At 39.1% G+C, this 23419-nt stretch overlaps 1 long non-coding RNA gene across 1 annotated transcript; it reads right to left on the bottom strand.

Moving 5' to 3' along the window:
* Positions 1-494: 494 nt before the first annotated feature.
* On the bottom strand, positions 495-23005 carry LOC118724444. Its single transcript, XR_004989588.1, has 4 exons — positions 22548-23005; positions 10324-10331; positions 6384-6393; positions 495-509 (listed from the first exon to the last, which is right to left on the bottom strand). It is a non-coding gene; the product is annotated as an uncharacterized LOC118724444 (long non-coding RNA).
* Between the last annotated feature and the right edge of the window lie 414 nt (positions 23006-23419).

Raw genomic sequence — 23419 nt, 5'->3', positions numbered from 1 at the left:
CTGCAACCACTGAGGAGGAGCCACCTCATGAGCAACCACCACCAGTGCCTGCCAGAGGAGCAGCCACCACCCACAACCACATGTAGAACAACTGCCCTGAAACCCTCAAGGAGCAGCCACTTCTGGTGACTACACAATGAATGGCTACACCATAAACATACACCATGCAGAAAGCAGCTGACCCACAATCACCTGATAAGCAGCCACCACCCACAACCACCCAAAGAGCAGACACCACCTGTGACCATATGAGGAACAACTGCCACACATGACTGCATGACCTGCCACCAAGCCCACCACTGTAGCCACCCGCCCCACATTACTCAACACCTAAATCTTTTGGTGAGAGCAAAAATGCAGAGGCAAAAGAAAAATCCCCAAAGAAAAGAAAAGGAGGAATCACCAGAAAAGAAAAATAAGTGAAACAGAGGCATGTGACATGTCAGAAAAAAAAATTCCCAATAAGGGTCATACAGTCCATAAACCAGATGAAAGAGAAAATCAACAACCTATGAAAAAATAAGGAGGAAATAAAGAGTGACATAGCTAGAATAAAAAAAGAAACCAACATGGAGCTTTTAACTCTAGACTAGAAGTGGAGGACTGAATTAGGAAATTAGAAGACAGGGAAGCAAAACACACACAATCTGAACTGCAATTGGAGAAAGAAGAAAAAAAAAAAGACAGAAAGAGAGCCTGAGAGAGCTTTCTGACACCATGAAATGAAGCAACATATATATAATAGGGGTTCCAGAATGACAAGAAGAGCAAGGCTTAGAAAACCTATTTGAAAAATAATGTCCATAAACTACCCCAATTTGGGGAAGAAAAAAGTCACACAAGCACAGAGAGTCCCAAACATGAGAAACAACAAAAGCCTCACACCAAGACACATTGTAATTATAATGCAAAACATTAATAAAAAAAAAAAAGGGAATATCCTAAAGGTTGCAAGAGAGAGACAGAACATTATCCACGAGGGAGCTCCCATTAGATTATGAAATTATTTCCAATATAAATACCTGAGGCCAGAAAGGAATGGGAGGAAGAATTCAAAGTGATGCAAAGCAAGGGACTGAATCCAGGAATACTCTATCCAGAAAGACTATCATTCAAAATTGAAGGAGAAATAAGGAGCTTCACAAAAAAAAAAAAAAAAAAAAAAAAAAAAAAAAAAAAAAAAAAAAAAAAAAAAAAAAAAAAAAAAAAAAAAAAAAAAAAGGCTAAGGAAGATTATCACTACCAAGTCAACAATGCAAGAAAGGCTAGAGAGACTGTTGTAAAAAGAAGGAAGTGGGAGGGAGGAAGAAGGAGCACAGGCACAAAAAATAAAAATGGCTACAAAAATATATATCAATAATAACTTTAAAAGTAAATGGCCTAAATGCTCCAATCAAAAGACATCAAGTGGCTGAATGGGTAAGAAAACAAGATCCATATATATGCTGTCTACAAGAGACCCACCTCAGAACAAGAGACTCACACAGATTGAAAATGAAAGGATGGAAAAAAATACCTTTCAGGCAAATGGAAATTTAAAAAAATAAAAGCTGGGGTAGTAATACTTATATCTGACAAAATAGACCTCAGAGTGAAGGCCATACAAGAGATAAGGAAGGCCATTTCATAATACTAAAGGAATACATTGATCAAGAATATATAACTCTGGTAAACATATATGCACCCAATGGAGGAGTAACCAAATACATAAAAACTCCTGTGATTCACAGCAATGCAATTATAGTAGGAGACTTTAATATCCCACTGACATCACTGGATAAATCCTCTAGACAAAACAAAACAAAACAAAACAAAAAAAACAAAACAAATAGCAAATAAACATCAATCCTAAATGACTCACTAGATCACATGGACTTAATTGACATCTTCAGAACATTTCACCCCAAAGCCATGGAATATACGTTCTTCTCAAGTGCACATGAGTCATTTTCAAAGATAGACCACATATTGGCTTACAGGCAAAGTCTCTCCAAATTCAAGAAGATTGAAATCATATCAAGCATTTTCTTGGACAACAATGGCATAATATTAGAAATAAACTACAATTTTAAAAATCAAACGGTTTGAGTCTTAATAGCATGCTATCAAACAATGATAGGGTTACCAAAGAGATCAAAGAAGAAATTAAAAACATCCTGGAAAAAAAATAACCATGATAATACAACAATCCAAAACATAAGGGACATAGTGAAAGCAGTCTTGAGAGGGAAGTTGATAACTCTACAGGCCAACCTAAAACACACACACACACACACACACACACACACACACACACTAGAAAAAATGCTAATAACTTATCCAGCTCTACAACTTAAAGAATTAGAAAGAGAGCAACAAGAAAAGCCCAGTGTGACCAGAAGGAAGGAGATAATAAAGATCAGAGCAGAAATAAATGACATAGAGAAAAAAAAAAATACAAAACATCAATGAAACCAAGAGCTGGTTTTTTTAAAAAACAGACAAGATTGATGAAACTATAGCCAAACTCATCGAGAATAAAAAAGAAAGGACCCAAATAAACAAAATCAGAAATGAAAGAGGCGAACTAACTGGCCCCACAGAAATATAAAAGATTGTAAAATAAATAAATAAATAAATAAATAAATAAATAAATAAACAAACAAACTGAACAACTCTATTACAAAAAACTAAACAACCTAGAGGAAATGTACATATTCTTAGAAAAATACGGCCTTCCAAAACTCAATAAAAAAGAATTAAAAAAAAAAATCTCAACAGGCTGATAATTAGGGAGAAAATCAAAGCAGTCATCAAAAAGCTTCCAGCAAACAAAAGCCTGGGGCAAGATGGCTTCACAGGAGAGATTTACCAAACATTCAAAGAAGAACTAAGGCCTATTTTACTCAGACTATTCCAAAAACATTCAAGAAGAAGGAACACTTCAATGCTCATTCTATGAAGCCAACATTATCCTAATACCAAAACCATATGAAGACACCACAAAGAAAGAGAATTATAGGCCATATCCCTGATGAACACAGTTGCTAAAATCCTCAATAAAATTCTAGCAAATTAGATCCAGCATTACATTAGAAAGATCATACACTATGACCAAGTGGGATTTATATATTTCAGAGATGCAAGACTGGTACAATATCCACAAATCAATAAATGTGATATCACATAAACAAAGACAAAAATAACATAATCATATCAATTGATGCAAAACTCAACACCCTTTCCTGATAAAAACTTACAGCAGAATGGGAATAGAGGGATCATACCTCAACATAATAAAAGCCTTATATTATATGACAAACTACAGCTAGCATCATCATACTCAACAGGAAATATCTAAAACCATTTCCCCTAAGAATAAGAACAAAACAGGGATACCCACTCTCATCACTCCTGTTCAACAGTACTGGAAGTGCTAGCCATAGTGATCAGACAAGAAGAAGAAATCAAAGGCATCCAAATTGAAAAAGAAGACCCAAAACTTTCATTATTTACAAATGACATGATATTGTACATTGCAAACCCTAAAGACTCCACCAAAAAACTACTAGAATTAATAAATGAATTTGGCAATGTAACAGGATACAAAATTAACACCCAGAAATCTATGGCTTTTTGTATATATCAGTAATGAATTCACAGAAAGAGAAACAAAACAAAACCAAAAAAATCCATTTAACATTGCACAAAAAAAAAAAAAAAAAAAAAAAAAAATTAAGAAATCTAGGAAAAAGTTTAACCAAGGAGGTAAAGGACCTGTACTCAGAAAATTACAGGACACTGAAAAAACAGCTAGAGGAAGAGATAAACAAATGGAAGAATATACAATGTTAATGGATTGGAAGATTCAACATCATTAAAATGTCCATACTATTCAAAGAAATCTATAAATTAAATGCAATCCCCATTAAAATACCAATGGCATACTTCAAAGACCTAGAACAAACTCTCCAAAAATTCATGTAGAATACAAAGGACTCCTAATAGCTGCAGCTATCTTGAGAAAAAAGAACAATGTTGCAGGGATCACAATAATAGATATAAGCTATGTACAAATCCACTGTCCTCAAAAGTGCCTGGTACTGGCACAATGGAACAGAACAGAGAACCTAGAAGTCTACCCAAGCCTTTATGCTCAATTAATATTTGCCAAAGGATGCAAGAGCATACATGGGAATCAAGACAGTTTCTTCAATAAATTGTGTTGGGAAAATTAAACAGATACAAGCCAAAAAATGAAACTAAGCCACCAACTTACACCATACACAAAAGTAAACTCAAAATGGAAAAAGGACTTAAATGTAAGATGCAAAACGGTAAAAATCCTATAGGAGCCATAGGCAGCAAAATATCATACATATGTCTTAATAATATTTTTACTGATACAGCTCCTAGGGCAATGGAAACTAAGGAGAAAATAAATAAATGGGACTATCAAAATACTACAGGCCTGGTACATAAAATTCATGCACAGGGCTGGGGGAGGGAGGTGTCCTTCAGCCCAGCCTGCACCCTCTCTCCAATTGGTGGGATCAGGCCTAAACTGGCAGGTGGACATCCTTCTCACAATTCAGGACTGCTGGCTCCCAACTGCTTGCCTGCTTGCCTTCCTGATTTCCCCAAACCGCTTCTGCCTGCCAGCCTGATCACCCCCTAACCACTCCCATGCCAGCCTGATTGAGTCTAACTGCTCCACTGCCAGCCTGTTTGCCCCCAGCTTCCATCCTCTGCCAGCCTGGTCACCCATAACTGCCCTCCCCTGCAGAGTTGATCCCCTCCAACTCCCCTTTCTTGCAGGCCTGGCTCCTCTCAACTGCCCTCCCTTGCAGGCCTGGTGCCTCTGAACTCCCCTCCCCTGCTGGCCATCCTGTGGTGGCCAACTTGTGTCCAAATGGGAACAGGATCTTTGACCACATGGGGCAGCTATCGTGTGTTGGAGTGAAGGTCAATCTGCCATGAGACGACCTGAGCAAGGGGCCTGTGGTAGTTTGTAGGCCAGCTACACCCCCTGGCGACCCAAGTGGAGGCCCTGGTATCTGGAATTTCTTTATCTTCTAAATTGAAACTTTGTAACCCTTGAGCAGAACCAAGCCTCCTGCTCACTCCATGGCTGCCACCATTTCTGTTTAGATTTGTTTACCTTCTATAATTAAAATTTTGTAGCCTTGAGTCGAAGCTTAGGCCAGCTAGGGCAGGTGGAAAGCTTGGCTTATTCCATTGCCTGAGAAACCCAAGCCTCCCTCCTGCTTTCTGTGGCTCCAGCCATCTTGGTTGGGTTTATTTGCATATTTTCTCTGATTGGCTGGTGGGCGTGGTTGATGGGCATGGCTGATGGGTGTCATGGAGCGATGTTTAATTTGCATATTACTCTTTTATTATGTAGGATAAAGCTTCTGTACAGCAAAAGCAACCATCAGCAAAACAACAAGAAAGCCCACTGCATGAGAGAACACATTTGCCAATGTTATCACTGAAAAGGTTTTAATCTCCAACATATACAGGGAACTCATACAACTTAACAAAAGGAAGATAAACAACCCAATCAAAAAATGGGCAATGAACCTAAATAGATACTTCCTGAAAGAGGACATAAGGAAGGCCAAGAGACATATGAAAATGTGCCTAAAGTCACTAATCATCCAAGGGATGCAAATCAAAACAACAATGAGGTATCACTTCACACCTGTCAGAATGGCTATTACTAACAAATCAACAAACAACAAGTGCTAGCAAGGATGTGGAGAAAAAGGAACTCTTGTGCACTGCTGGTGGGAATGCAGACTGATGTACCTACTGTGGAAAACAGCATGGAGTTTCCTCAAAAAATTAAAAAATTAAACTTCTATTTGAGCCAGCAATTTCACTTCTAGGAATACATCTCAAGAAAACAGAAACACCAATCAGAAAAGATATATGCACCCCTATTTTCATAGAAGCACAATTTACAATAGCTAAGATTTGGAAACAACCTGAGTGCCCATCAGCAGACAAGTGGATTTGAAAGCTATGGTACATCTACACAATGGAATACTATGCTACTGTAAAAAAGTAACTTTTACCATTTGCAACAACATGGATGGAACTAGAGAGCATTATGCTAAGAGAAATAAGCCAAACAGAGTAAGATAAGTATCACATGATCTCCATCATTTTTGGAATATAATGAATATAAACTGATGAACAGAAATAGAGCCAAAGTCATAGAAGCATTGAACAGACTGTCCAATTTATGAGGGAAAGCAGGGGATGAAGAGGTAAGAGGTCAACCAAAGGATTGTATGCATGCATATGAGCCTAACCAATGGACACAGAGAGGGGTTGGGGTGAGGGAATGTGCTGTGTGTGTGAGAGGCTGGGGAGTGGTCAATGTGGGGGAAGGAGACTTATGCAATACTTTAAACAATAAAGAATTTACATTTAAGCTGAAACCGGTTTGGCTCAGTGGTAGAGCTTCGGTCTGCGGACTGAAAGGTCCTGGGTTCAATTCCGGTCAAGGGCATGTAACTTGGTTGCGGGCGCATCCCCGGTGGGGCGTGTGCAGGAGGCAGCTGGTCGATGTTTCTCTCTCATAGATGTTTCTGTCTCTCTATCTCTCTCCCTTCCTCTCTGTAAAATATCAATAAAATATATTTTTTTAAAAAGAATTTACATTAAAAAAAAGAATGAAACAAACTCCAAATGATATTAATTTCTTTCCCTTATCAATCCCAAAAATGTAGTCAGTGTTTCCTCTCTTCAAATATAAGTAACCTGCAGAATATTAAACATTTATAAGAAAATAAATTAAATATGTTTATCCTACTTTAGCTTTTGAAATTAGAACAAGTATCTTAACTTACTGATCATTTGAAGCACTTCATTCATTTATTCATTGGACTTCTCCATTCTCTAAATAACCTATTAAATTCAAAGTGATTTGTAAAGTGTCATATATCTAGATAATATTAAGCACCAGTTCGTGGCATAAAAAAAAATAGCATTTCCTGTGACTGCTATTAACAGGATAGAATTCTTTTTATACTTCTAAAATGTAGTAATATAGTCAAATGTTTGTTGAAGATAAATTTTGTAGAAGTGTTACTACAAAACATTTATCTTCATCAATTTGTACAAAATATTGTCTTAGATTCATTTATGTTGGATCTATTAAAAATTTTCCCTAATGTATACTATTAATATATTTGCGTGTTAATCACCATTATAATCATGGCCCCAAAAATAATCTTTATTGAACTTTATTGCCCCATAAATAGCAGTATTAAAACTACTTCACAACTGGAAAGATTTAAAAAATTGATATTCCAATCTGAAAGACTTAAGCTATCAACTTCGTTAGCACCAAACCATGGAAGAGAAACACTATTGTACTGTATTGTTAGAAATACTGGTAAATTTCAACTAGAGTATAAGGGGTAGACAAACATCTTTTTTTACTAATAAGTGTATTATATTTGTCCATGCACATAATACCAATGCAATATGAATGTGGCCAAAGTACTTGTTTTGAGTTGTCTTCAAATTTCAGCTGTTAACAATATAAGTTTATTCTTTACTTTATTTCCTTGTTATTATTTTCTTATGCAAATATTGAATTGTTGTTATTATGTAAATATCACAGGTGGTAATTTGCCTGCATAAAATTTTAATTTGACATACATAGTGTTGTTTTAAAAGTTTGCATTAGTTGCCAGTATACAAAATTTGGAAGACATCATATAAAAATCCAATTTTTCAACTTGAAAACTCAGAAGATCTGCCCACTTGGGACTTGTTTGTTTTCCATTGCAACAAGCACTCCCTAGTTTGCCAGAATCCCTTGCCAGTTTACTTTTCCTGCACCCCAGAAAAATGTTTGCAGTCTTTTAGACCAGGTCTACTGACACAAAGATTAAAGATAGCAAAAATGTGATGTAATCATATAAAGAGCCACCTCAGTATAAGGAAAGATAAATCTGGTTTTATTCCATGTGTTTTTATCAAAATTTCCTTGAAGAAAGTATAATGAAATAATAAAAATTCTTATAAATAAAATATTTCTTTTCTTTATTTTGATGATTTGAGAGCTCATCAAGCCCTTTACAGACCCTGTTTTATAGAAAGCAAAGGCACTTAGAGACTAATTTTTTTTACTCAAATGATCTTCATTCTCCTCTTAAGGAGTACTGGGAACGTATGAAATGTTAGAAGATGGTAAAGAATATGTTTTTATTGATTTAAGAGAGAGATGAAAGTAGAGAGAGAGAGAGAAACATTGATGTGAGAGAGAAACATTGATCAGTTGCCTGCTGTACACACCCTCACTAGGGATCCAACCACAACCTGGATATGTGCCATGACCAGTAATTGAACCTGTAAACTTTCAGTGCACACAACAATGCTTGAACCAACTGAGCCAGGTGGTCGTAGTATCTCTTAAAATTCTCCTTATTCTTATTCTGCTTATCACAGTTCTCGCTTTAAAAAGCAACCTTGATTCCGTTGTAGGCTCTTGCCTCCTTTGCCAAATATTAATTAACCATATAGGACTGGATTGATTTCTGGGCTCTCTGTTCTGCTCTATTGATCTATCTGACTGTTCTTGTGCCAGTACCAGGCTGTTTTGAGGGCAGTTGCTTTGCATTATAACCTGAAATATAGTATTGTGATTCCTCCAACTTTGTTCTTCTTTCTCAAGATTGCACAGCTATATGAGGTATGTTGAGTCCATATAAATTTTTGGAGTATTTGGTCTAGTTCTGTGAAATATGCCATTGGTATTTTATTAGGGATTTCATTGAATCTGTAGATTGCCTTGGGTAGTATGGACATTTTAATGATGTTGATTCTACCAATCCATGAATATGGTATATTCATCTACTTGTTTATATCTTCTCCTATCTCTTTTTGCAATGTCCTGTAGTTTTCTAAGTATAGGTCTTTGCCTCCTTGATTAAGTTCATTCCTAAGTACTTTAATTTTTTTTTTGCAATGGTAAATGGGATTGTTTGTTTAGTTTCTCTTTCTGAGACTTTATTATTGGTGTACAAAAAAGCCTGTGATTTTTGGTTATTGATTTTGTATCCTGCTATATTGTCAAATTCCTTTATTGAATCTAATAGTTTTTTTGGTAAATAGGGTTTTCTATGTTCAATAGCATGTCATCTGAGAATAATGACAGTTTTATTTCCTCCTTTCCAATTGTGATGCCTTTATTTCTTCTTGTCTGATCGCTGTGGCTAAGACTTCCAGTACTATGTTCAATAAGAGTGGTGAAAGTGGACATCCCTGTCTTGTTCCTGTTCTTAGGGGAAATGATTTTAGGTTTTGCCCATTGAGTGTGGCTGTAGCTTTGTCATAGAAAGCCTTTATTATGTTGAAGTAGGATTCCTCTATTCCCACATTGCTGACAGTGTCTTCAATAAATGGTGTTGGGAAAATTGGACAATTACATGCAAAAGAAAAAAAAATGAAACCTGACCACCAATTTACACCATACACAAGAATAAACTCAAAATAGATAAAAGATTTAAATATAAGTTGTGAAGCCATAAAAAATCCTAGAAGTATCTATAGGCATCAAAATCTATGACATCTCTCATAGCAATATGTTTACTGATTCATCACCTAAGACAAAAGAAACTAAGGAAAAAGTAAACAAATGGGACTACATCAAAATAAAAATATTTTGCACAGCAAAAGAAACAATCAATAAAACAAAAAGTCAGCCCACTTTATGGGAGAACATATTTGGAAATGGCACATCTGATAAAGGGTTAATATCCAAAATATATAAGAAATTCATACAACTTAACAAAAGGAAGACAATTCAATTAAAAAATGGCAAAGGACCTAAAAAGACACTTCTCAAAAGATGACATATAGATGGCCAAGGGACATATGAAAAAATTTACAAAGTCACTGATCATCAGAGAGATGCAAATTAAAACTACAATGAGATATCACCTCACACTAGCAAGAATGGCTACCATCAATAAGTGATGGCAAAGATGTCCAGAAAAGGGAAATCTTGACTACTGTTGGTGGGATTGAAGACTGGTACAGCCACTGTATAGTAAAGAGTATGGAGGTTCCTCAAAAAACTTAAAATAGAACTGACTTTTAGCCCAGTAATCCCACTTCTGGTAAAATATCCTTAAAATCTCCAAACACCAATCAGAAAGAATGTATGCACCCATATGTTCATATCAGTGTTATTTAAAATATCAAACATCTGGAAACAGACCAAGTGCCCATCACTATGTGAGTGGATTAAAAATCTGTGATACATTTACACAAGGGAATACTATGCAACTATAAAAAATAAGGAAATCTTACTTTTGCAACAGCATGAACTGACCTGAAGATTATTATGTTAAGTGAAATAAGCCAGTCAGACAAATACCATATGATCTCACTTATATGTGGAATCTAATGAACAAAATAAATTTATGAACAAAAAACAGAGGTCTGGATACCTGGAAGGGACTGACAGCTGTTAGAGGGAAGGGAGGAAGGGAGATTTTGGTGAAAGAATATGAAAGGATTAGCCAAAGGGCATAAGCATAATCCATAGACATAGATAACTGTGTGATGATGACCAGAGGGAAGGGGTTGAGGGGGTTGTGTGGATGTGGACAAAAGAAAAAAAATATCTATCCAGTTCTCCTGCTCATTTTCAATTGCTTGCTTTCTTTCTTTCTTTCTTTCTTTCTTTCTTTCTTTCTTTCTTTCTTCCTTTCTTCCTTCCTTCCTTCCTTCCTTCCTTCCTTCCTTCCTTCCTTCCTTCCTTCCTTTCTTTCTCTTTTCTTTATTTTCTTTCTTTCTTTCTTTCTTTCTTTCTTTCTTTCTTTCTTTCTTTCTTTCTTTCTTCCTTCCTTCCTTCCTTCCTTCCTTCCTTCCTTCCCTCCTTCCTTTCTTTCTTTCTCTTTTCCTTTTTTTCTTTCTTTCTTTCTTTCTTTCTTTCTTTCTTTCTTTCTTTCTTTCTTTCTTTCTATTGAATTGATGAGTTCTTTGTATATTTTGGGATATTAACCCCTTATCAAATATGTGATTAGTTAGCAAATATTTTCTCCAACTCACATGTTGCCTTTTAATTTTATTGATGGTTTCCTTTGCTATGCAAAGCTTTTTAGTTTGCTGTAGTCCCATTCATTTATTTTTGATTTGCTTCCTTTGTCTGTGGTATCAAATCCAAAAAATCAATTCCAAGATCAATGTCAAGGAGCTTACCTGCTATGTTTGTTGTTGTTTTTTTAGAAGTTTTATGGTTTCAGGTCTTATATTTAAATCTTTAATCCATTTTGAGTTGAGTTTTGTATTTGGTTTAAGAGAGGAATAAGTTTCATTCTTTTGCATTTGGCTGTCTACCAATATTTATCAAAGAGACTATCCTTTCTCCACTGCATACTCTTGACTCCTCTGTTGTAAACTAATGACCCATAAATAAATAGGTTTGTTTCTGATCTCTTTATTTTCTTCTATTGATCTCTATGACTGTTTTTATTCAAATATCATACTGTTTTGATTACTATAGCATTGTAATATAGCTTGAAATTAGGTAGTGTGATGCCTCCAGCTATGTTTTTCTTCCTCAAGATTGTTTCTAAATATTCATGGTCTTTTGTAGTTCCATACAAATTCTAGGCTGGTTTTCTTTTTCTTTTATTTAAAAAAAAAAAAGTGCCACTGGAGTTTCATAGGGATTGCATTGAAATCTTGTTCCTGATGTTAGAGGAAAAGCTTTCAGCTTTTCACTATTGAATATGATGTTAGCTGTGGGTTTGTCATATATAGCCTTTATTTTATTACTAGAGGCCTGATGCATGAAATTTGTGCATGGGGGTGTGGAGGGAGGGTCCCTCAGTCCAGCCTACGCCCTCCTGTAATTCCTCTTGAGGGATGTCCGACTGCTGGTTTAGGCTTGATCAGACTTAAACCAGCATTGGGATATAAACCAGTAGTCAGACATCCCTCTAGCAATCCGGGAACCCTCCCTCCTAACTGCCCACTGGCTTGCTCCTAACCACCTGCCCGCTTGCTCCTTTCTACTTGCTCCTTGCCACTACTTACTGCTCACCTGCTCCTTACTGCTTGGCTTGCTGCTCCTTAGGGATACTGCAGAGGCAGGAGTGGCTCCCACCACAACTGCTGCACTCTCTAGCTGAAAGCCCAGCTTCTGGCTGAGTGGCAGTCCCTCTGTGGGAGCACACTGACAGCTGGTGGGGCAGCTCCTGTGTTGAGCATCTGCCTCTGGTGGTCAGTGTGTGTCATTGTGACTGGTCAGTCTGGTATTCCAACATAATGGTTGCTGGACTTTTATATATATACTAGGGGCCCTTTGCAGGAAGATTCTGCTGCCCATCCTGCCTGCCCCACCCACCACCACCGCCCACCCTGCTCACGCTTTCCCTCTGGCAGCTGCCTTACTTTCCCCTTTCTCTCCCTCTTTTTTCTATGCTGTCTTCAGTCTTCACTCTTCCCTCCCTCAGCGTATGCAAATTAACTCCATCTTTGTTGGGTTAATTTGCATACTCACTCTGATTGGCTGTGGACATAGTGAAGGTGCGGTCAATTAGCATTTTTCTCTTTTATTAGTGTAGATAGATGTATCTTCTACATTGATTTTATGTAGAACATTTTAAAAAATAATGTGAATTTTCCCAAATAGTTTTCCTGTATCTATTGAAATGATTATATGAAACTTATGCTTAATTTTCTTAGTACTATATTGAATCATCCTTGCATCCCTGGAATAAATCTCACTTGATCATGGTATATGATACTTTAATGTATTATTAAATTCAGCTTGTTAATATTTTGTTGAGGATTTTGTGTCTATGTTCTTTGGAAATATTGGCTGGTAATTTTCTTTTCTTGCAGTACCCTTGACTGGTTTTCATATCAGGATAATGCTGCCCTCATAAAATGAGTTAGGAAGTATTCCCTTCTCTTCTATTTTTCTGGCGAGTTTGAAAAGAGTGTTATTAATTCTTTAAATGTTTGGTATAATTGACCTACTTGGTTTAGCTCAGTGAATAGAGTATTGGCCTGCAGAACAAAGGGTCCCAGGTTTTATTCCTATCAAGTGCATGATTGCAGGATCCTCCCAGCCCTGGTCGGGGAGCATGCAGGAAGCAACCAATTGATGTGTTTCTCTCATATAGATATTTCTCTCTGTCTTTTCCTCTCTCTTCCACTCTTTCTAAGAAATCAGTAGGAAAAATATCCTCAAGTGAGGATTGAAAAAAAAATGTTCGGTAGAATTCACCAGTGAAGCCAACCCAGGTAGGAATTTTGTTTGTTGAAGGCTTTTTAAATTATTATTATTATTACTAATTCATTCTTCTTTCTTGTAATTGTTCACATTTTCTATTCTTCATAATTTAGTCTTTGTTGATTGTATATTTATAGAAATGCTTTCATTTCTTCTAGGTTGTCCAATTTGGGGGCATATAATTGTTCATGATAGTCTTTATGATCCTTTGTATTTGTGTATTATTACTTGTAATGTCACCTCTTTCGTTTATAATTTTACTTATTTGAGTCCTTTTTTTTTTCTTGATAAGTAGAGCTAAAGGTTTGTATATTTTGTTTACCTTTTCAAAAATAGCTCTTAGTTTTATCAATCTTTTCTATTGTATTTCTAGTCTGTATTTCATTAATGTTCACTCTGATTTTTATCTTTCCTTCCTTCTACTAACTTTAGGGTTAGTTGTTTTTATTTTATACTTCCTTGAGATAGTACATTAAGTTGTTTTTGAGTTCTTTCTTTTTTATTAATATAGGCATTTATTACTATGAAATTTTCTCTTATAAATGCTTTTTCTGCATTCCATGAATTATGGTATGTTCTGTTTTCATTTTTACTTGTCTCAATATATTTTTGAATTCCCCTTTTGATTTCTTCTTTGACCCATAAGTTGTTCAGTATTTTGTTAAACTCCACATATTTGTAAATTTTTCAGTTCTCTTTTTGTACTTGGTTTTTAGTTTCATACTATTATGGTCAGATTTTTAATATAATTTAAATCTTCTTAAATTTATTAATACTGCTTTGTAGCCTAATATATAATATATCCTAAAGAATGACCCATATGAACTTAAGAAGCATGTGTATCTTTCTATTGTTGGATAAAATGTTTAGTAAATATCTGTTAACTCCATCTGGTCTCATGTGTAGTATAAGTTCAATATTTCCTGGGTGATCTAGTCATTGTTCAAAGTGAGATATTGTAGGCCCCTAATATTATTCTAATGCTGTCTATTTTCCTCCTTCAGGTCTGTTAACATTTGTTTTACATATTTAAGTGTTCCTATGTTGAATGCATAAATATTTACAAAAGTTGTATCTTCTCATTAAACTGACCCTTTTTCATTACATAATGACCTTTTTTGTCTCTTCTTAAAGTATTTGCCTTAAAGTCCCCATTCCTTCTTCATTTCTCCATAGTATTTGTCACATCTAACATACTACACTTTCTAAAATGTTTTTATTGTCTATCTCTTACACTAAAATGTAAGTCCTGTGAGTGCAGGGATTTTTGTCATTTTGTTCCTGCTGTGTATATAGCAATTAAAAGAGTCCCTGATACATAGCTGACATGCACTAAATATTCCTTTATGAATGAATAAATAAAAGAAGGTCCTATATGTTCACTGATCCTATATAATAAAGAGATAATATGCCAATTAACTGTCACTCCAACACACAAGATGGCTGCCCCCATGTGATCAAAGATGGACAGGGGAAGGCAGTTGGGAGGGACCAGGCCTGAAAGGGAGGGCAGTCGGGAGCAATCAGGCATGCAGGGGAGAGAGGTTAGAGGTGACCAGGAGAGCAGAGAAGGGCAGTTGAGGGTGACCAGGCCTGCAGTAGAGGGAAGTTGGGGGGAGGGGGAGAAACAGTCCTGCAATGGAGGGAAGTTGGGGGGAACCAAGTCTGCAAAGGAGGGCAGTTTGGGGCAACCAGGTCTACAGGGGAAGGCAGTTGGGGGTGACCAGGCCAGCAGGAGAGGGTAGTTTGGGGCAATCAGTCTGACAGGGGAGTGGTTAGGGGGTGATCAGCCTGGCAGGCAGGCAGGCGAGCAGTTGGGAGCCAGCAGTCTTGGATTCATAAATTGAAAGTCAGACATCGTTCAAGGGGTCCCAGATTGGAGAGGGTACAGGCTGGACTGAGGGATACACACACCCCTCCCCCCACACTAATTTTGTGCCTCTAGTTTCATATAATGATGGGAGAAAAAAATTATACCTAAGGACCTTTGAAAGTGAGTTGAGTCTTTAAGTTACTGTAGTTATTAGAGTTTGTGATGCAATCAGTTAGCAGCCCTCTGGCTTCTGTGTCTCACTGCTAAACAGAATTGAAAAGTAAGGTACACTCTCAGAAAATTTTCTCTCTTGCTTACTTTTTAAATCAAATGAACATTATAGAAACATTCCTATTGCCAATAGATTTTTGCCTAAACCCTCCAGTGTTTCAATACCAATTCCGCAAAGAAGAAACTCAATGCTGGGCATGAGTCAAGCAACCAGTTAGCAACTGCCATTCTTAAGTTACTTTCCAAACTCTGTTTTTCTCCCTATTTAAAATTATTAAACCTTCAAGATTTTCATTCTTCTGGTGAAAGATTTAATTATTGGTATTTTTAGCGGTACTTGTTAACTACAGGAATGATGAAAGGTGATTAGAATCACAACCGAGTGAGGCTGAAGTGTGCTGTGGTGATGATGAGAGTGAAAAGTGAATGAGCACTGGATGATGATAACTAACCTAACTGGGTTTGAAATTCCCACCAAGACAAGAGACTTCAACCTGATATAGCAAATACTCATTTAGAAGAAACTCCATATTCACAAATGAGCTCAAAAACCTCATAATAGACAACATGATGTTTTCTTTATATATTTGATTATAGAATCTTAGTGTAATATCAGCATTAAAAAGCAAATTATAATTTATATATTTTCCCTCTTTGTTCTACTTTTGAAGAAATAAAGTTATGCGCAGCATTTCAGAGTGAAAACTCTTTCCTTGCACTCTGGCTTTGGTCTGTAACTCAATTTCCATGACTGGCTTAACATGAATATATATATTCATAATATGCAAATAGACCAAACAGCAGAACTGAACAATCGAACAACCGGTTGCTATAATGTGCACTGACTACCAGGGGGTGCAGACGGAACATGGAAGGCATCGGCAACAGGCGGCAGAGTGCAGAATGTAGCTAGTGACAGCCACAGTGGGATGGTGGAACAGGTTAGCATGAATACCAGACCAAGTTGGGAGGCTGGACACTCATCAGGGCAAGCCTATGGTGGTAACTGAAAATTCTTTGCTCCTGCGCACCATGGTCCTGCCCATCACTTGCACCTGCTGTTGGCAGTGGCCCTACTTGCAACCGCTGCTGGCACCCAGCACTGGCTTTGATCACTGGGCACCATCAGTGGGTGTGAGTGGCAGTTGTCAGCCCCGAATGCCCCTCAGGGCTTCTCTACCTCCCCCTGTTTCTAAGGGGCAATTGGAGCTGGCAGCCACCACTTGCACCTGCTGACAGAGCTGCCACTCACACCTACAGCAGGCACCTGGCGGTAATCCTATCGCTTGGTGCCATCAGTAGGTGTGAGCAGCAGTTGCCAATCCCAATCAACCCTGAGAGCTTCTCCACCTCCCCTGGCTCCTGAGGGGTGATTGGAGCAGCAGCTGCTGCTGGCACCCACTGACAGCACCAGCCATACTCACACCCACTGCTGGGACTGGCCCCAATTGGTCCACACAATCAACCAGTGTAAGTGAGGTGAACGTTGTCAGCACATGGGAACAGTGGTGGCAGGAGAGGGGCTGCTTGCAGAGAGGGGGTTGGGGGATGTGGTGGGAAGGGGGCGTGGGGGAACAGAGGATGGGCTGAGACCTGCCCCTATGCCCACTGCAGACTCATGGCCCACAGTGTCTTTCAAAGTGCACAAATTCATGCACTGGGCCCCTAGAATAAATATAAATAGAACTAGAGGCCTAGGACACCAAATTTGTGCACAAGGTTGAGGTTGTCCCTCAGCCCAGCCTGTACCCTCTCCAATCTGGAAACCTTCAAGGGATGTCTGATTGCCCGTTTAGGCAGTCAGACATCCCTCTCACAATCTCGGACTGCTGGCTCCCAACTGCTCACCAGCCTGCCTTCCTGATCACCCCCTAACCACTCCCATGCCAGCCTGATTGATATCTAACTGCTCCCCTGCTAGCCTGTTTGCCCCCAACTTTTCTCCTCTGCCAGCCTGGTCACTCCTAACTGCCCTCCCCTGCAGGTTTGATTGCCTCCAACTACCCTCCCTTGGAGGCCTGGTGCCTCCCAACTGCCCTCCCTGCTGGCCATCTTGTGGAAGCCATCTTATGTCCACATGGGGGTGGCCATCTTGTGTGTTGGAGTGATAGTCAGCTTGCATATTACCTCTTAATTAGATAGGATATACACTAGAGGCCCTGAGCATGGATTTGTGCACTAGTGGGGTCCCTCAGCCTGGACTGTGGGAATCTTTCTGAAATCAGCCAAATAAACAGATTCATCCAGGGCATGGATTTGTGCACTAGTGGGGTCCCTCAATCTTTCTGAAATCAGCCAAATAAACAGATTCATCCAGGGCATGTCCAGCCCATCTTTCCTAGTCCCGGTCAAGGCCAATAGGGGATGATCGGGGCCAATTGGGGCTGATTGGGACCATCTCACCCAATCCCAAGGCCAATTTGGACTGGTTGGCTGGGGAGGGACTGGAGAAAATTGGCCAGCGGGGGAGGGTACTGTGGGAGGGCTCCAGGGTGTGTCCAGCCCATCTCACCCAGTCCCAATCAGCTGGACCCCAGCAGCAAGCTAACCTATCAGTTGGAGCATCTGCCCCCTAGTGGTCAGTTCGCATCATAGTGTCTGGCCCTACAGGTGAACAGTCAGACACTTAGCATATTAGGTTTTTATTATATAGGATAGATAATGATTAAATTCCCTTAATATTTTCTTTACAAACCTATCTTTATCTTCACTCTAAAGTAACAAATTAACAAATATTTATTAAACATGTATTTTGTGACATGTTGTTCAGAGCTGGAAACACAGCTGTGACTAAGATGGACAAAGAACCTCTCTCACAGAAATGACATTCTAATGGAAAAGAGAGTCGATAAAAAAAAAAAAATAGGGCATTTTAAAAAGTCAATGTCAGCTCAGTACTATAAGAGAATGTAAGGAGAAAAAAAAGGAAATAAAGTTGGATTAGTGACCCTATGAAGGACTGATATTGAATGGAGTCTTGAGTGAAATCCCACAAAGGTCTCAGCAGTGAAAATTAGAAGGGTTAGTGTCCCAATGTGAGAATGAGTCCACCATAACGAAGAAATAGTGAGAAGGCTTGGACAAAGGAAGGAGAAGAGACTAGAGATGAGGCCTCAGAGTCAGGCAGGAACCAGATCAGGCAGAACCTCACAGCTCCTGGGAAAGAATGTGAAATTTCTTCTGAGTGAAATGAGGAACCATTGAAGGGTTTTCAGCAAGGGAGGGACATGAAATGTTTTCCATTTATAATCATCACTCAGGCTTCTGTGAGAAGGGCTCACCCTAGACAAGCAATTTTGGAAACCACTTAACAAGTTCCTAGAGAAAAAATGGCAGCAGAATAGGTAGATGTGTCCTGAGCCTTATCCCAGACAAGATAGAAGAAGCAACTAAATTCAATAATATCCACCTGGAATTGGGGAAACAGACACAGTTGTTGAGACTATTTACAACTTAGAAGGGAAGAGGATGCCTGGAGAAAGGCAAAATCGGAGATCTGGGCTGGAGAGAATTGTGAGACCTCTTAGCTAAGAAAGAGGGTCAAAAGAAAGCCACATGGCACTAAGTCCTCATCCCTTGGAAGAGGTGTAACAACTGATGTGGAAAGGAGGTCCACAGGGTTGCTGGCAGCAGGAGATTCTAGATCTAAGCACACAGCCATGAGAGGCTGAGCCTGGAGAGGACAGCCTGAAGAACTGCCCAAGCTTAAGGTGACCAGATTTAACATTGGTAAAGCGGGACACCATTAACAGGGGGGGGGGGGGGGGGGGGGGAGAAGGGGGTGTTCTTGATTAAAAATGTGGTCTATATGGAGCAACAAAAATTTTCATAGAACGCAAAAATAGTATTGTAATATATTTTTTAAAATTTCAATATAAGTACAATTTATAAATATAATAAATAAAAAAAATTATGTATAGTCGTAAATGTCACTTTCACACTTTCAAGGCTGGCACTAGACTTTTTGCCACCACTATAAAATATAAATAATACGAGTACTGTCTTCTAAATTCAAGAAAATATATGTATTTATGAAATAAATAAATAAATAAATAAATAAATAAATTACCTAAGTTATCTGAATAGCTGATTTTTAATGACATCACTTGTTTAACTAGCTTACTACCACGCAGTACAATGTGTATCATCTGAGAAACAGTTACAAAATGTTTTCGTCATTGCCAGTCCCCAAAAATGCCATTGTTCATTAAGTCCAAACAATGGTGGTCAAATTCTAACAATTAATCAACAATTTGAACTTTGATAAGCAGTTCTCGATAATCAGTTCTCAACAACTTTTTGTTATTATTAAAGTTTAACATTATAAAATTAACAAAAATAATATAAAACTCATATCCTGGCTAAATAGCCACATGGCAGCCGAAAACCGTATATTCCCTTCCCATTCTCCCGCTGTTCCCTAGCTTGTAGTGCATTCTTTCCAAAAATCGAGACTTTTTAAAAATGCTGCAGGACATGGGACAAATTGTTAAAAATCAGGACTGTCCCGCAAAAAGCAGGAAATCTGGTCACCTTACCCAAGCTCACAGTGCCCATGAGGGGGGGGGGGGGGGTTTGAGAGAAACTTGCAGTAGCACAGTTTTTTCTCCTCTTTTTGGTCTTTGCTTTTATTTGCTAAACCTATTTCATATGACCTTTCAAATACAAACATTCACCTGTGGTTGAGGTACAGGTGGAGGTGTGACTTGTGGAGCTGGGGAGAATAGCTGGTCAGGGAGAGGTGGCTGGGAGTCTGAAACTGGGACTAACTGACACTCCAGACCTAAGCAGCCATTTTCTCCTGAAGAGATATCCCCTCTCTTCAGTCTCCAGTCAACCAATCAGCCACACCCAGACTACACTCTGAGTGTTACAAAGGATACAAAATAATAGTCCCTGAGAGCCCTGAGGGATTGGGCTGAAGAGGGGCCGTTCAGTTCTGGAAAGTGATAATGCAAAATCCCCAACTATAGCCCTGTCAAAAACAACTGCTTGAGAGATTAACATTGACAACAGGAAGAGAAGCTAAGTGGACAGATTGGTCCTGACTACTGGCAGTCAAGGTGGTAGAGATAGACACAGAGTAGTGATAGACTGCTTGGAACTTCAATACAGTGCTGACTACCTAATAGGAAATTGAGAAATGGCAGACAGTACAGAAGAGTGGTATCTTAAATCAGCCCCCATGGGGCATTAAAACTCGCAGAAACAAACAACACTTCACTTTTTCATTTTTATTTTTATTTTATTATTGTTTTGTTATGGCTTTTTTCTTTATTTTCTTTTTCCTTTGGTTTCTTCATTCTTTTAGCATTATTTTTCATCATTCTTTTTATTTTTTATTTTATCCTACTTTTTAAATTATTTTTTTCTTTTCTTTCTTTTTCTTCTTATTCACTCATCCTCTTTCTACTTCCTCTCCACTGAACTGAGGTCTTCCCCATATTCATCCAAGTCCTTAACCTTAATTTCTGTATATAAGCTCGGCCTCTACATATTCTGCCCCCACCCTCTTTTCTGGGTGTTTGCTGTTTGCATTTTTTGGTTTATCTGTTTTTTTCTGTGGTGTTTTCTCCCCATATATTTTCCCCCTTTTCTTCCTTTTTCTTCTTTTTGTTTTTTATCTTACCATTTTTTCTCTCCTTGATACCATTTGTGTTCTCTTTTCTCTCCCTTAGTTCTCTTTTATCTGGTGGTCACTTACATCAGGGTTATCCGTGTTGTGAGTACATTCATGTTTTGCTCCCTTTGTGTCGTGTCTTGTCAAGTTGCATTTTGTCCTGTTTGGTCAATGTGGTAGAGGGCGAGCCACATGACCAGACACCCAGAGAGGATACTCCATCCATAAATCGGTCAATAAAACTCCAGACCCAACTACAGAGGCAGGAAGATGGTGGCAGTAAGGGAGGGTGCATGAGGGAGGGAGGGAGGGAGGAAGGGAAAAGGAAGGGAGAGAGAGAAAGGGAATAAAAGGAAAGTGTGGGAACATGTGGGGTGTGTGTGTGTGTATGTGTACTTGATTGAGAGATAGATTCCACAGGACTTTTGGAGGCTGGTGGACCAGTCTTGCCTAGCCAGGCAGCCTTTGCTACTGATGCAAACAGTTCCAGGGAGGCAGGCTCTTCCACAGAGACCACAAAATCTTGAGGGGAGAGCTGCTGTGACAGGGAGCCCAGCCTTACCTCTACCCAGGATGCCCTCAGACACCACTCAGAACTCTACAGCCATCCCCGCCAAGAACCTGCTGCCTCAGTTGTGGTCCCACAGACACTGAAACTCCAACTACCCCAGCCACTGGCTCCTGTGAATTCTGAAGCATGCTCCCCTTTGGTTGGCCCAACGCTTTAGCCCAGGGCACTGCAATGGCACAAGCAGCAGCCATCTAAGCAGCCTACCTTGTCCAAGGGGCAGCAGCCCTCTGAGCAGCCATCCCCCATCCAAGGAGCAGTGGCCCCATGCAGCCCACCCCCATCCAATGAGCAGCAGTTGTGTGAGCTGCCTACCCCCATCTGAAGAACAGCAGCCATGTGCAGCCTACCCCCATCTGAGGAGCAGCAGCCCCACGAGCAGCCTGCACCTGTACAAGGATCAGCAGCCCTGTGAGCAGCCTTACCCTGGCCAAGGAGCAGCAGTTGAATGCAGCCTGCCCTCAACTAAAAAGCAGTAGCCTCATGAGTAGCCCACCTCTGTCTGATAAGAATCAGCCATTCACAGCCCACCTTGTTCAAGGAGGGGCAGCTACACAAGCAGCCTGCCCTGGTCCAAGGAGCAGTAGCCACACAAGTGGTCCACTCTGGTTCCTCATCTGACAAGCAGCAGCCATGAGCAGCCTGTCCCTGTCCAAGGAGAAGCAACCCTGAGAGCAGCCCTTTCTCCTCAGAGGAGCAGTAGCTTTGCAAGCAGCCTGCCCCTCTCTGAGGAACATCAGCCTTACAAGCAGCCCAACACCATTTGACAAGCAGCAGCTACACAAGCGGCTCACCCCCATCAGCCAGAGGAGCCACCACTGCTGCAAGCAGCAGCATGAGCAGTGCCCATCCAAGGAGCCACTGCTGTCTGAGTAGCTACTGCCACCCAAGGTGTAGCTTAAGCACAACTTGACAACTAGATTTTTCTGGTAAGAGCAAAAATGGGGAGACAAAGAAAACACCAAAGGAATGAAAAGGAGGAATTTCAAGATAAGGAACTAAGTGAAAAGAAGGCATGCAATATGTCAGAAAAAGAATTAAAAATAAAAATCATACAGTTAACAAACCAGATGGATGAAAAAAATCAACAACTTATGTAAGAATCAAGAGGAAATAAAGAGTGATATAGCTACAATAAAAAACAGTATGGAAAGTTTCAACAGTAAACTAGGAGAAGCGGAGGACTGAATTAGCAAATTAGAAGACAGGGAAGCATAACACACACAATCTGAACTGCAATAGGAGAAAAAAATTAAAAGACAGGAAGAGAACCCAAGTGAGCTTTGGGACAACATGAAATGGAGGAATATATGAATAATAGGTGTGCCAGAATGACAAGAAGAGGAACAAGGTTAGAAAACCTATTTGAAGAAATAATGTCAGAAAACTTCCCTGATTTGGAGAAGAAAAAAGTCACATAAGCAGAGGTCCCAAACAAGATGAACCAGAAAAGACCCACACCAAGATACTTCAGAATTACAATGGCAAACCCTAGGACAAAGAGAGAATTTTAAAGGCTGCAAGAAAGAGGGGTGGGGTGGGGAGAACATTACATACAAGCCATTTCCAATTAGATTATCAATTGATTTCTCAACAGAAACACATCAGGCCAGAAAGAAATGGTAGGAAGTTTGCAAAGTAATGCAGAGCAGGGGACTGAATCCAAGAAGACTTTATCCAGTAAGGCTATCATTCAAAACTGAAGGAGTAAGAGCATATAAGGGAGTTAAGACAGTCTTTTTGGTAAATTGTGTTGGGAAAATTGGACAGATATATGCAAAAAAAAAAAAAGAAAGAAAGAAAGAAACTAGATTAGATTACCAACATACACCATACCAAAAATAAACTCAAAATGCATAAAGGACTTAAATGTAAGATGGGAATCCATAAAAATCTTAGAAGTATCCATCCCTAGGCAGCAAAATCTCAGACATA

The sequence above is a fragment of the Pipistrellus kuhlii genome, unplaced genomic scaffold (genome assembly GCF_014108245.1).
Source record: "Pipistrellus kuhlii isolate mPipKuh1 unplaced genomic scaffold, mPipKuh1.p scaffold_m20_p_2, whole genome shotgun sequence".
In the NCBI taxonomy this organism is placed as follows: Eukaryota; Metazoa; Chordata; class Mammalia; order Chiroptera; family Vespertilionidae; genus Pipistrellus; species Pipistrellus kuhlii.
The sequence above is the reverse complement of the archived record's forward strand: the minus strand, read 5'-3'. Positions and strand labels throughout refer to the sequence as shown.